The sequence below is a fragment of the Channa argus genome, chromosome 20 (genome assembly GCF_033026475.1).
Source record: "Channa argus isolate prfri chromosome 20, Channa argus male v1.0, whole genome shotgun sequence".
Classification (NCBI taxonomy): domain Eukaryota; kingdom Metazoa; phylum Chordata; class Actinopteri; order Anabantiformes; family Channidae; genus Channa; species Channa argus.
In genome coordinates, this window is record NC_090216.1 from 8,775,315 (window position 1) to 8,789,945 (window position 14,631).

General features: G+C 41.6%; 1 protein-coding gene across 47 annotated transcripts in view; it reads left to right on the top strand.

The window, feature by feature from the left end:
• tcf7l2 (transcription factor 7 like 2) overlaps nt 1-14,631 on the top strand; it is an 86,190-nt gene that overhangs the window by 37,028 nt on the left and 34,531 nt on the right. The window lies entirely within an intron of this gene.

Sequence of the window (14,631 nt, forward strand, 5' to 3'; positions counted from 1 at the left end):
CCTTTAAATTCCAAAAATATCTTGATTTCACACACAAATTAACACCTGATAATTTCTGATTTTAAAAGAAAGATAACGAATGAAAAAAAAAAACAAATCCTGGTGATAACAATGATAATCATACTGTATTATGCTTTGTGCTAATTCATTTGCTCCCGCTTTGTTGCTCATGTGCTTTCTAATGTCTAAAATGTCAATCTAAGCAATTTGTGATTGGGAAGTTTGTGTAGGAGGGTTGTTTTGGATAAAACAGGCCTCATGCATTTGACCACAGTGCTTTTTTTTTTTTTTTTTAACTAAACAGAGACTTTTCAGCTTGATGACATAGTCCACTTGTTTTCTTGTTCAGCTTGGTTTTGTTTTTACTCACATCTGTGTTAAAGATTTTGTTTGCCTTTTTCACTTGTCTCTTGACCAACTGTTTTCAGTTTCTGGATCATTCTGGTTTAATAACAGCATTCTTTTAAGCTTTGTGAGATATTGTCATAAAACTGTGGATGTATTTGTTTTGAATTAGCTTATAATTCACCAACAGGAAAAAGAGGGAGTCTTTGTATTTTGTTCGTAGTAGTTTGTGCAGGTTTTTGCAGGTTCTCTGTATTAACAGCATCTTGGATGGAGTGTGCAAGACGGAGAGACACAGTAGTTGAAGCACTGTTTAAGTCCACTTGTTGCTTTAAATACGACCTAAGCAGAAAGGGATTTTTAGAAGTCAGAGTAGTACAGTTCAGGTCCCTTTGTCATCTGTCTGCAACTAAAGAAAGGTCTGAAGGTAAAGTTAGTCTGAATGCTTTTTTTTGTTTTTTTTGGTGGGACTAACATGCTATAAGTGAGCTGTGTTTTGGTTTACTTTAGTTAGGCTCTGTGAAACCAGAATATGTCTGGCATTAGGAATCCAAAAGGAGAATTTATTAATCTCCTCTGAGGCGACCATTGCTCTGTGGATTGCCTACTTGAATTGTTTGACTAATCAATTGCTTGTTGATTTTGCACATTCTGCTGGGCCTTTGTTCCCAGTAAATAACACAGTCCTTCAAGAAAAAGAAAGAAGGTAAAACACGTTTATACATCTATAAATATGGCACTGCAGACTACTAGGATTAAAAAAAAAAGAAGCAACAACAAAACAAAAGCTCCTCTCACCATGTCAACTTAGCCCCCAACGCGCCCCCCCCTCCTTTTTTTTTTTTTTTTAACAAGTGCCTCTGCTAGAACTTGTTTGACAAGGTCTAGGAGGATCACTGTTGGGTGTGCCTGTCTGTCTTTCTGAGTGCATTTGTGTCTTACAAACACACCTTTGTCTACACCAGCATATATGTATTATCCACGCATCTTGGATGTGACTTGAGTTTTAGATGACATGCAGTCAATACTTGGTCGGATCATGTTATAACTTCGAGGTGTTTGCATACGAACACATGAAATCATTTAACCTGGAAATCTGACCTGCAGGCCGTGCATGGAGCAGATACTAGGCAAAGTGGAAAAAAATAGGAAGAATAATCAGGATTTGGTTGTAGGTAATTTGCACAAAGAGTTAGGATCAAAGTTGAGACATTGATAAATAATAACATATATAATGAAACACTGACAGTGAAGTGCACTCATCTTTGACAAATTTTCCCAGATAGCACGATCCCTGGCTCCTTTCTGTGGCTAACCTCATAAGCGACAACAGACTCACTAGCTCCCCGCGCTACTGTATTAACACTGCAGGCCGTTTCACAGGGAAACTTGTTTTGACAGAACTCCAGGTGTCTCATTGTTGGGGCTGGCATGGTTCAACAGATTTACCAATTAGCACTGAGCTGAGGGCACGGGAAGGGTGGGAGTGGAGAAGAAGAGAGAGAGGAAGGGAGGGAGGGAAGAAATAAAACGGGAGGGAGGATGGATGAGGCGGATTTGGCCACAGTGATGGAATGAGGTTTTGAGTGTGAGGGGCTGGTAGGGGAAGGTGTGGAGGGGGGTTGTGACCATACGGAGGCAGGCTGGAGTAAGGCGATCCGTGACCTCGTTTTTTTTTTTTTAAATCAGCAGCAAGTAGGGAAGGGGCTGAATTTTGAGCTGAGCCACACAGAGAAGGGGAAGTCCACCGAAAGAAGAATTGGGAAAAGGAAAGGAAAAGGGCAAACACAGAGTTGACAAGACAATTTTTTTACTCAACCTTGGCTCAACTGAATTTTTTTTTGTTAGTTTTTAAATAGATAATTTTCGTATAGATACAGTTTTGGTAATTAGTTGTACTTTTCTTACAGATAAACCACTGCCACTTGACTGTTATTATGCGTTGCTAACACACATCTGTCTGCAGGAGAGTCGATTTATTTTTACTGCAAGTCCCCCTTGGCTTGCTGTTTTCACTCTGGTACGAGGCAGAATTCTCTGGGATTAAACAAGGTTATTATTCTCACTAACCCTCTTTGTTACTCCTCAGAAATATCTGCTCCTTTTTCCAGGAAGTTTGGAAGTGAACTTTTGAGAACGGGGTAAAGTGATTTTGAGAACATCCCAGGGGTGGGCTGCAGAATTTAGAGTAGTCTTTGGCCCTAAAGTGTTATGATAATAACACAAATACACATACACACACACACACACACACACACTAGCATGATAGCATATTCACTTCAAGTACACTGTAAAAGCAGTGTGTGGAAAGTAGCAGAGGAAAAGATGAAGGCTAAGAGTTTATCTAATCTGTCTATGTATAAGTTGTGTACGGGATGCTTTGTTTGATTCTTGGACATGGAAAAAATTCATACAGCCATTGTTTTTTTAAGGCGAGCTATGGATCTTGCAGTATGTGCTGAATTCACCTCAGAAAAGCAGCAGTACCAAACATTTCAGTAACAAAGTAAAATTTTGGGGCTCTCCTGGAGAACTCCTGCACATTGACGTGCCATAATAAGCCCTATAAATACATATACACTGTTGGCGTGAGCTATAAAAGTTTCACCGAGTGTTCATTAGGGATCCAGATACTTTCTGTTTTCTGTTGTCACTGAGTGAAACTGAATTCAGTAACACTGGAAAGCAATTTGGCGATCAGATACTTTTGACACTTGAAGCCTAAATATTCACACCCTTTACCAGTGCTCATATCAGTACCTTGTGGGCTTGCAGGCCAGTGCTACGTTATATTAGGGCAACAGTATTTAGGAATTCAACCAATATTAGTAGCCACATGTAATCTAAGTGATATTACTGTTCATTTTACAGTGTTCATTTTAACTTCCAGATCACTTTGTGGCCTCATTAATCTCTCTGGTTTTGCAATGACTAAGCACCGGGCAATCCCACAATTGCCATGGCGACTGTGTGTTGTTTACATATGTACAAGCATCTTGTGATTGAGAGTGATGGAGACAGCTTTTTGGATAGGGAGAGAAGAAGGGGGAATAGAGTGGGGAGACTATCAAGCCCCCCCAGCAAAGTCCCCAAAGAACAATTTACAGTTATGGATGAATACACTGTCACAGTCAAATCTGAACTCTCTGGATGTTTGTGTTGAAGACGATGCAATGCTGAGTGATTCCAGAGAGCACTTAAGCTTCCTTGAATTTAGTTTTCTGTTCCCACCAGCGTTATAACAGGAGAGGGGCTTTTCTTTGGAGTTTGTAGGGGTAAACACTGGGTGTCTGCTTTCTGAGTCATTTAGCATCGTGCTCTGTCACCTTCCTCATATATTCTAAACAGTGTTTTCAGGTTTGTCAGGCCAGCCTGAACGAGACTAACCCCACCAATTTATTTGATTTTGTTCCTCTCGGAAGTTCCAATGAAGACCTATCTGAACTTTTCCTGGATTTGTTTGGCTCTGGTTTTGATGTGCATGTTGTTATTTTTTTTCCCTTCTCGACGCTGTCTGAATGCCAGGCCCTGCTTTTGTCTCAGCCTGGGGAAGGAATTTGATATGAGACTTATTTTTTATTGCAGTCAGTTTCTTTGAGCATTTTTTACTGCTTGTGTTTTTTATTTGTTGGTGTTTTTTTTCTAATAGTCCTGGAAGTTTGGGACACTTCTTTGAGGCAGGTGATGCTGCGATTTGACTGCTTTTGCATGCCTGTGCAGGTGTGCACATGCTTTTGTGTATATTTATCCAGCCTTTCAAAAATGTCTACTATAATTGAGTGGCCTGTTAAAACAGCATTGAAATCAGTCAGGTAATAGCTGGAGGGAAGTGTGATTGTGTGAAAAGGCGACCCGGATTCCATCAGATTAAGGCAGATCATCATACTAGAGGTTTTGGATGAAGGAAACGATGGATCAATCTTGACGTTACACAGGCTGTTGAGAGAAGTCTAAACTAATGTGTCAGACCACTTTTTCTCATCAGTGAGATATGCTATAGACGCCAGGCACTGGCCAGACATCGCTTTCGAAAGATGCAGAGAACTGCATGCTGGGAAGAGAATAAACAAGCCTGTCACCAAAGTTGGAAAGAATCCTTAGTGCAGCGCTACTGTCAAAAAGCAGCTTCCATTTCATACATTATTAACATTACCTAAACGCATTATTTGTGTATTTATTCATTCATTTGTCTTGTTAACATCCTCCTGAAGTAAGATAAACAGCACGGCCAGACTGAATGTGTGACAGGTGTGTATGAGATTTGAATAAAAAGCCCAGCAGCGTGATTGGAGCGAGACAGGAGCGCATTCTATGGACACCAGACTTCCTCTCCAGGCTCATTAAGGGACAGTAAGGCGATGATGTCGAATCGTCGTGCACTTTACCGGCCTGCCTTTTTCTTTGAACAGCATCGCCCTCTTATCTGCAACATGCTCTGTTCCTCCATAACAAGACGCTCCCACTCCCATGCATGCACACGCACTGTCTGTCTCTTTCTTGCACACACTTATTCTGCCTACATACAGTACACACTCTTCATACTTATTTAGTTTGTGTAGACAGAAAACTCCTAAGTATGTGGCTTGTCCACAGAATTTTGGCAGCTTTTGTTGTATTTTCTCCTACGCTATCGAAAAAGACTGGTACTTGTTTTTTTTTTGTTTTTTTTCTTGTTTTTTTTTTTTTGCACAGACATCACAAATGGATATTTTAATTGGAACTTTTGGCACTGTCTCCATCTTGCGTTGGAATGGCAGACAAGTGAGTGGCTGGCGAGGCCGGGGCCGGGCTGATTGGTGTGTAGCGAGGCGTACCTAAATCAACTGGCAGCATGAATAGCTCGCTTGATTCTCGCTGGCATTCACTGGGATCCGTGGCCGTTTTTTTTTTTTTTTTAAACAAGATTCTTTCTTTGGAAGAAGTCTGGAATAACCAACAAGGGAGAGAGAGTACCTCCTGCTTCCTTGAAGCATGACTTCCCTTTTGTTTTGTTGGGGCAATTTACTTGCCTTTGTGTCGACTTACTTTTTGGTGCTTTTATAATGTCAGAACGAAATGGCAAACCCACGTTGTTGTTGTACTTCAGCCATGGATTCATTGACTTAACAACTTCATATGAAGGTTTTGATATAGAATGATGGTAGCAATAGAATTAGTGTCATTACTACGATAAAATGTTGTTTTAATTATGTTTTTATTTCAGCTGCTAACCGAAATATATAATTAAAGCAATCCTTCTAGGATTTTGGAGACACTTTTGTGCCCAAAATTCCAGATTTCACGATGTTGCGCAGAATTCACGGGAGATTGGTTTCAATAATTGTATATTAATTGATCACAGCACTGCAGATTTCTGGAGGGACTGATGAAGACACATACAGCTCCACAAAATTCACATTTTTGTACAGTTGTGTAGTTTACACACTGTACACTGTAGCACTAGTTTGCAACAAGAACCTTTTTGGAATTTTTAGGATATATCCACTTCCTGAATTCAGGGAATTGAAAGGGAATACATGACCCCAACCAAATGAAATGTTGGGCTAGACTACTGCACCAGCGAAAGCTCACTTTGGCTCCAGTGCATTAACTAAAGCAAACCACATGCTTGAGCTGCACATCCGCATTTATACACACCTGCTGTTCAAACTGTGGACAGTCTTTTACCTCGAAAACTAAATTCAGACACGCTCCCGGCAGAGTGGCTGCAGAGCCAGGTCAAATTGGATGCGCCTTGAAATAATGTAGTCCTTGTGTTTGACTGGGCCAGTGTGTTTGTGTGTGTGAAAGAGAGAGAAAGTGAAAGACATTAAGGTGTCATTGCTGGTAGTTCTCTGTAGGCCCTGTTGGCACACACTGGCTAGGCAAATGACAATAGTAATATGCAATGCAATATGTTTTCTTCTCTAAAAAAAAAAAAAAAAAAAGATGAAAAATATTATTGCTGTATTGCCTAAATATTAGTAGATAAATAGAATTTTTATCAGTTGTAGGTTGACTAATTGATTTATAGTTGAGCCATTTTAGCGTTAAAGTAAAACCAGGGCAACAGGCCTGAAAAGGTTATGAAATGCTGCACTACTACAGGGTAAAAAGGATACAGAACTGATGGAAACAGAGCAAGTCACTGAAATAAATCCACTTGACGGATTTATTGCATGGGCATGAAGAACATCTCTCAACAGGCACGTGATTTCTCATTGCTTTATCTGTCAATAGGGAACTGATACTAATACTGAGATGCGCCCCCTACCTGTAAGGGCCAGTGTCCTATGTGCACAAATGATCACATTGCACACGAGCTGTATGAGTGTGTACTGTGGTGTCAGCGTGCGTCTCCCCCCATTTTAATTGTTATATCTCCCCAGCCTGGATTTGAGCAAAAAGGGAGGCCTTGGCAGAACCTGGCACATCAAAGGCTACCTCCCCTAGTCTTACAAGATGCCTGTCTCTTTGGAGGAGCCGAGGCTTCGGAGAGCCAGAAAAGGGGATTGGAGAGGCGATGCGAATTCCCGGCTGGAATTAGTTTGATGGACTAATTGTAGCCCCCAGTGGACACAGACACACGTCACATAGTATAGAGCAGGGAGTAGAACCTGCAGATGAGGAGCTGAAGTGCCTGCTAGTTTTTGCCTCCATTTGTATGTCGTTCTGATTAGACTGCTCTTGATTTCAGTGTGTATGGATGACATGTGTCACTCTTTTCTCCACTGTTCCCTGTGCTGCATTGTGCTGCACGTTTAAATGTTCTTCTCCTTAACTCTGTAAAGCTGCCAACTCCCTGGTGTAGTCCTGTCCATCTTTGGACAAGCCTGCAGTTGTTGTTGTTCTGTTTTTTTTTCTTTGTGCTGGAGCTGTAGGCCAACCAGTTTGACATTTTCTATTGAGACGGACACTTTTCAGCAGGCGATTGCACACATCTACGAGCCCTCCAAAAGGTGCTTGTTGGTCACTCAATTTAATAAGTCCTCTGACCACGCAAATTGAGAGCCTGGGCCATAACACAATGCACAACAAAGCAATGTAATGCACAGACAAACACAATCCCTGTGCCTTACTACCAACAACATTACCAACTGGCTTGACTACAGTGGTGATCAAAAAGGCTCTCCGCAGCTTTGAACATTCCTCTTTTTTTTTTTTCTCCCCCATCTGCATCAAAAAGAAATCAATAGCTGAAACTTTTGAGTGGATGTATCGGTTTTTCTTCCCATTGCATCCACCTTCCCACAGCAAGTTTGGCAGTTGTACACTACATTGCCACAAGAGTAAAACACAGTTAAAAAGGAGAGAGGCACAAGGAGATGACACCAGCAAGGAAGCAGCTCGTGTTGGGTAGGGCCCTGGCTGGGAGAAAATCAATGGGAGGGAACACTTCCATACACGGAAATGGCACAATGGGAGGGAGAGGAGGGAGTAAAGATTTTTTTTTAACTTTATTTATTTATTTTTACTGAAAAATGATGCATTTGTTTTACCCAGGGACAGAAAAAGCAAAGATGAGGAGAGAGGAGGAAAAAAAACAATCTTCTGAACATCTTTTGAAAAAAAGCTACTTCTTTGGTGAGGTTGAGCTGTGTGGTTAAGGTTTGTTTTATCCAACTGTGCGGAAGCGTGTGTAGCTGTCTTTCAGGTCTCTTTTTAGTTGAGGTGCAGAAAGACTACTCATGGCATGTTCAAGGGCACTCAGTGGACACGGATGCCCTGCAGGAGGCGGAATTATGAATACAACATGAGTAAACAGACACCTACATATACTATTAAAATAGTAAGCCTAGTCTTGGCAGGAGACAATCCAGAGTAGTAATTTGAGCCGGTCCATAGCAGTTCAACCTTACTCTTCTAAGGGTCATTGATAAAGACTCTAAATCAGCTCTAATTTGCCTGATAGTGATTTGCACATTGGCAGTAATGTATTCCTGTGTGCATTCCTCCAATACAACCCTTTTTAGTATTCAGTGTAGTGATAAAGGATTTTTTTACACAGCAGCTGTGAACAAAGAATACAATAGCACACAAACTCGAAACACAATTCCAAGCCTGAGCCTTGAATGCCATTCAGACTTCAGTGTGACTGAGCGAACCCATTCAGTGGGAGTATGCGGCGGTTGGAGAGATGGTATCAAGTTGCCTGCAGATGGAGGTCAGTGTGACTGGCACAGTTGGCACCTTGGCATAGCAGCAGTGTGCTGCAGCACTCAGCTCCGCAAAGGATGCGTCGACTGAAGGGGGGACTGGGGAGCGAAGCGTTCTTCTCACTTCTCCTTTTTTTTATTGTCTGCGCTTCCTGTTTTGAAAGCCATTAAGGAGCAAATTTCCTCACAGCGAGAGGGAAGATGAAAAGGCCCGGTCTTTTGAAACATGTCCAAGCGCAAATGTGAAAAAGAGGGGGAATGATAGCTATCTGTAAACATCTCTGTCGAGGGGTCGACGGAAAAGGATTTGCGAGGGGGGAAAATGATACATTCATTTGCGTTCTTTTTTTTGATTTGCTGATGAAAGAGATGCTGCAGTTTTTGTTCCAAGCCAGCTGTATTGCTCTATTCACAACCACACTAATATATCAGGGCACGCTCACATAACTACATAGTCACCACCCCCTAACCCCCTTCCGAAAATGCTTTGTGACATCTGCATCCACACATGTCTGCATTCAGTTTAGCCAGTGAGTATTTATAGACGAGCTGGTTTTGTCATCCATTGATCCCTTCAGGTTCTCTGATCACAAAGCTGTACTTTTACACAGCTTTTATGTAGCATCATAAAGGTAGCTTCTGTGTACCTGAGCTGAGAGCAGCTGAGGTTACATGCTGGTCCTGACCTGGTTATGAAGGCTCCATCAGGCCCCTGGCAAGTCTTTGGTTTTAAGTCCAACGCTGGTAACAGCAGTTAGTCATTTCATGAAACTGCAGCTGTCACTTCTGTTTAGTATCTGTTTAGTTGGCATACAGTATATTTACACCAGTTTCCGCACAGTGGTGCTTGCCTAGTTCCTCAAGAGTAGCATTAGCTTGGTGCTGCAACTCTCCTCCTCCCTCTCCTCTTCCTCCTCCCTCCTCTACCCCTCACTGCCCCCGAGCCTGGCCAGTCTGTGCCTCTTAATAAAACCGACAGGCTCTAATTGGGCTTAATTGCACCCTTCGGGCGTCGTCAAAAAGAGTGTTGCTAAACAAACTGCAGGGTCTGCAAGCAGGCCAGCCAGTCTACGGCAGCACATTGGCCGCTTAGCTCATGCCTGCATGTATACATACAGATCGCCAAAGCTGTTGTATGTACAGCATGTGCAATTGTATAATAGCATATTAGGAATGTGCATGAGTAGTCATCAAGTTTAATTATGTGGGTGTATTTACAATGAGGTTAGAGGAATCTAGAAACCATTCATTTCTCACAGTGAGCCAACTGAACAAGAGCTCACATGTCTTGAGAATCTTATGCATTCAAGCAGAGAGCATCACCTGACGGTGAAACGGAGTATGCCTGTGTTCTTTGAAGAAGTGTCAACAAATTCAGGTGTGATAAAATAGTGGTGCTCTACATCCCGGTAGCACCACCTTCTGGTTAATGAACAAGGGCGACCAGGACTGGCTCCCATTCAAACGTGGTCTAATTTAGAGAGCTGGGACCTGCACTCACCACATGGGTCTTTGCCAGGTCACTGAGCATAATCGATGGAGAGCTCCAGATGTGATTGAGTCATTGAAATGGCAAAGCCTAACGTCTGTGTGTGTGTGTGAGAGGGAGGGAGACAGAGACAGAGAGAGTGAGAAAGAGATGGTGGTGACCCCTAAAGCTGTGACCCGCAAGTAAAAAAGAAAGATAATCACATTGAGCTCAACACTGCGGTAAAATTCTTCGGCCATTTGTTCTCCGCATCCCCTCTTTGAGCTATTTACGTATTACAGCCTTTTATAGCCTATTAGTTTTCCTGAAAAGTTTTGGAGTTCGGGTTTATATTTGAAGACATAAAACTTGGTTTAAAAAAAAAAGAAGCCAAAAACAGGATCATTTCTAATATTTGCAGTGTGTGAGCCAGTAATGCCAGGAAAAGACACAGGGAGTGAGGCATCCACTGTGTTTTTGTCCAGAGCTTAAAGGTCATGTAATGATGCAGTTGCTGAGCTGGAGGCCCCATAAAGGCTGGAAAAGCCTCATTTTAGTGGCCTGCTGCTGCTCCAGTGCAGACTCTGTCACCCCTTCTTTTAGGAAAAGCGGCAGAGTACATAATTAAGATATACAGCCCTGGGTGGACTGAATATATAGACTGAAAATATAGAGGAGCAGACAAGTCTGCCTCAATCACAGACTGTGGTTTTGTGTTTGGCTGCAGACGGTGCCCAGACCTGTGCGAGTGTGTGTATCTGTGTGTGTCTGTCAGCAGTCTGAGCAGCATGCTATAAAAGGCTGGTGAGTCGAGCCATTGCCTCTCTGTGTGTTGGGGTCACAGTGAGCCAAAGTCTCTGTGTGTGTGTGTGTGTGTGTGTGTGTGTGTGTGTGTGTATTTGTGTGAGTGAAAGAGAGAACACATACATACTCTACGTGAGTATTCTTTGTGTTTATTTGTATGTGCGCATGTGTGAATGATGCAAACTAGCTTCCTGACACAGAGCTCTTTCCCCAGCCTGTCTTACTGTATTCATCCTTGTTGTAATAAATAATCCTGCTGTCCAGGGCAATAGTGTGTATCTGAGAGAACACATTCTCCTCTTCCTTGACTTTACGACCAGTAAGCGCGCACACACACACACACACACACACACACACACACACACACACACACACACACACACACACACACACACACACACACTCACTTTGTCGTTCACGCTTCAGTTGTTTCAGTGCTTTGTCACTCTCTAATGATAACTATCCATCAATGGTTGGGGCGTTGCGCTTGGAAATGAAGATAGATTGAATTAGTGTTGAGTGCGCTGGCCGCTGCGTTGTGGTGGCAACCCGTAATTACACTGTCAGGATCATTGAACCCCCCTCAACGAGACAGTGAACTTAACACATTTGCACCAGTGTTGATTACAAGGTCTTTTAGTCTGGGCAGATCACATCATGTAGTTCCTAATAGCAAGTGAAAGACTCAGTCATTTGTGGAGGATTAGTATATCACGGTGTGTATGCAGCAGTTCCCCTGCATTGAGTCAACAACAGTGACTGCTGCAGATTTACCCTGATTGTTAGAGAAATTAAGCATCATGCAGTCCCGTTGTCCCATTATGAGCACATACACACGGGGGCAGTCATGTTGGGAACTAGCCTGCACATGCGTCAAAACTGGACCAAATTATCACTGCAGCATACAATTGTGGTGGAGGACGTGTTTTCTTAGTGCCTAAACTTCATGTATACAGGGGAATACAAAGTTTCCCAACTTTTCCTGAACCTCAGCATTCAGCAGCTGTTATGCAGAGACATTTAGCACACGAACTATGCTGCATTTGTTTTAAGCAATTTTCAATTAGTGATATCTGAATGCTTTTAACTCATCCTTTAACTATGACCATATTTTTGCAAAGCGTTTTTTAGATGCAATATGGAACAATCATTATTTAAGTATTTAATCATTATTGTCTTTGTAATGCACAACCATTGCAACATACAGACATTTTGTGTCCCCCTTCATAAAATTTGAATAAACAATAGACTATAGAAAAGTGCTTCGCTGGCAATTAGCTTTCAGGTATTGGTGGGAATCCCTGTAGCATTTGCAGTTATAAACAAGATATTCCTGGGAGTTGTGAAGGGGAGCTGATATTACACTACTGCTCTTTAAAGAAACACCAACACAGGATTTAGGGCGGCAGTGAAGGCAAAGTAACACAAGCACAAACAACCAAACTACCCTCGCCACTACCCATTGCCTGTATCTCCCCCTCGCTGTGTGAAATGAAAATTGGGCTGAAGTGTTTGTTATTAAATACATCCAGGGAAACACCAGGAAATTGACTTAATTTCATATAGAGGCACATGACTTAGAAGATCTTAGCGAACCAATTAACCTCACCTCAGCTCATTAAAAACTCTCCTTTCATGGCCAGAAGCAGCGACTCATCTGCTAACACTGGACATGAAAGCACAAATTTGTCCATCCAAAACTCTTAAAAGTAATTGGAAAGGTAGATATGAAGGGCCTGTAATCTAGTGACATAGCCTAACTCAAGTGAAGTGAAAGTACAGGTGATTATTGCGGAAAAACGAGCGAGGAGAGAGAAAGGATTCATCACACACATAATCTCATAATTCTGAATATTTTATCAGCTCTGGAAGGGCAACAGTGTACCCCTCAGGATTAAGACAATTTCACTCAAGGTCGCACCAGCTGGGAATACAGAAACATCTGCTTCACGCAATAGAGGTCAGTTCACTTAATGCCTAAATGCGCACCAAGAAGATTGTTCGGCAAATGATTTCAGGTAGCAGCAAAGTAAATGTACATGACATCATTACTGAGCTTCAAAGTTTTCTTCAAGTTTTTCATCTCAAATTACTCATTTCTCTGCAGAGATGGTGGATCTGTTTCTTTGGAAGCACATCTCTTGGCCCAGGAATATGAACAAACTCGTTTTTTTTTTTTTAAATAGTTAAAAACATTTTTTTTACTGCTACCAAAGTACCAGACTACAAGATGTAGAATACAAGCTGTAGTGGTGTTTTCCTGCTTTTGTTGCATCTTTAAGCTTACTTCAATACATTCTATTGTTTCTGTGTTAATGTTTTGAAAGTCCATTTGTGTGACAAAACCAGAACATTAATAATAACGTAAGGATTACGGTACAGTAATTGCATATGCGCGGTGCTCCGACTTTTTTCAGGCCTTTGTTAAAACTATCTAATAGGTTAATGGCATTGAGAGGGACCATTCGGCTCTTTATGCACCAGCGTGTGTGTGTGTCTCTGTGCATGTCTTGGCTCACACTGCAGCACACTCATCAAGCTACATGCAAACAACCAATCTCTGTCATCTGCATCAAAATAATTACAGAGAGATAAACACACCATTTGACCATTTTCACAGTGATCTAATCTGTAGTCGGGCTGTGAAAGTGCATTGAGGAGATGATCAAATCCCTGCTTAATGGAACTGATCACTGCTGTGTGTTCAACATTCAGCAGACAGACCTATTACAGATGCATCTTTGTTTTTCTCTGCCTTTAGGATGGCAGCTTTGTCCAATTCAGCTGTGTCTATTTAGAACAGAAATTAGGCTGAAAGTCACATGTAGTATTCATTTTGATTTTGACTGTATGATCCATTTTTCTTGGCTGTACATACCACATAGATCTGATGTGCAGAAAAAAGTGAAGGCCTTTTGTCTTGAGGTCAAGATGGCACTGAACTAGGAGTGTATTGGTTACATCCCAATTGCTCCACGCATTTCCATCTCCTTTTGGCTAGAAGGCAAACGGCATTTGAAATCTGATTAGCCTCTGTTATAAAGAGTGATATTTTCATCCCGCCGATTCTCGGCACTGCGTCAGAGCATTTGGTCGCTTTAATGCCGGGAAAAGCCCGCTCTTTTGACAGATAGTAGATATTCCCAACATCACTTGTTTGGACATTTCTGTCATTTGTGACATGGAATAAAAGACGAGCAAGAAAATAAAAAGCAACTAAATAATGTCAAAAGATCATAAATCAATGGGCCGGAGGAACGTGATCCGCACGGCTTCGTGTGCGACCGCTCTCCCCCCCTTTGCATTACGAGTGTCTTTCCACAGCCACTAAAGTTGCTTTTGTTCACTCCCTGGGAGATGTAACTCAAGCATGAGGAAGCCGTCTGACAATGTTTGGATATCGGCAAAAAATAGCCCTTTACTTAAAGGTTACCGGCCGAGGTTTATTGAGTTACATGTTCATCAGTGATGGGAGACAGAAGACTTGGGCCATGAGAGAGCTTCATTAATGTGTAGGTTTGTATTTCACATTTTGATGTAACCGTGATGTGGAGCAGCAAAAAATGATCAATGAGGCTGTGGATAAATGGAAGTTTAGATGGAAGTTAGCTTTTTGATAAATGTAATGCTTTTTTATTTTTTTATTTTTTTATTCGACCCTAACAGAACAACATCTAATCTAAGCAACAAAATACACATGGAACTATGTAAAAATAGGTTGAAAAAAAATTAAGGCAGCGTACTATAAAAGGCAATGTCTTATTTATTTTATAACATTTAAGAAGATGCAGCATTAAATGTAAATAGTACAGAATACATTTTTTTTTATTAACCAGTATTGATGCAGTAAAATTTTATGTAATTTGTTGAATTGCATAC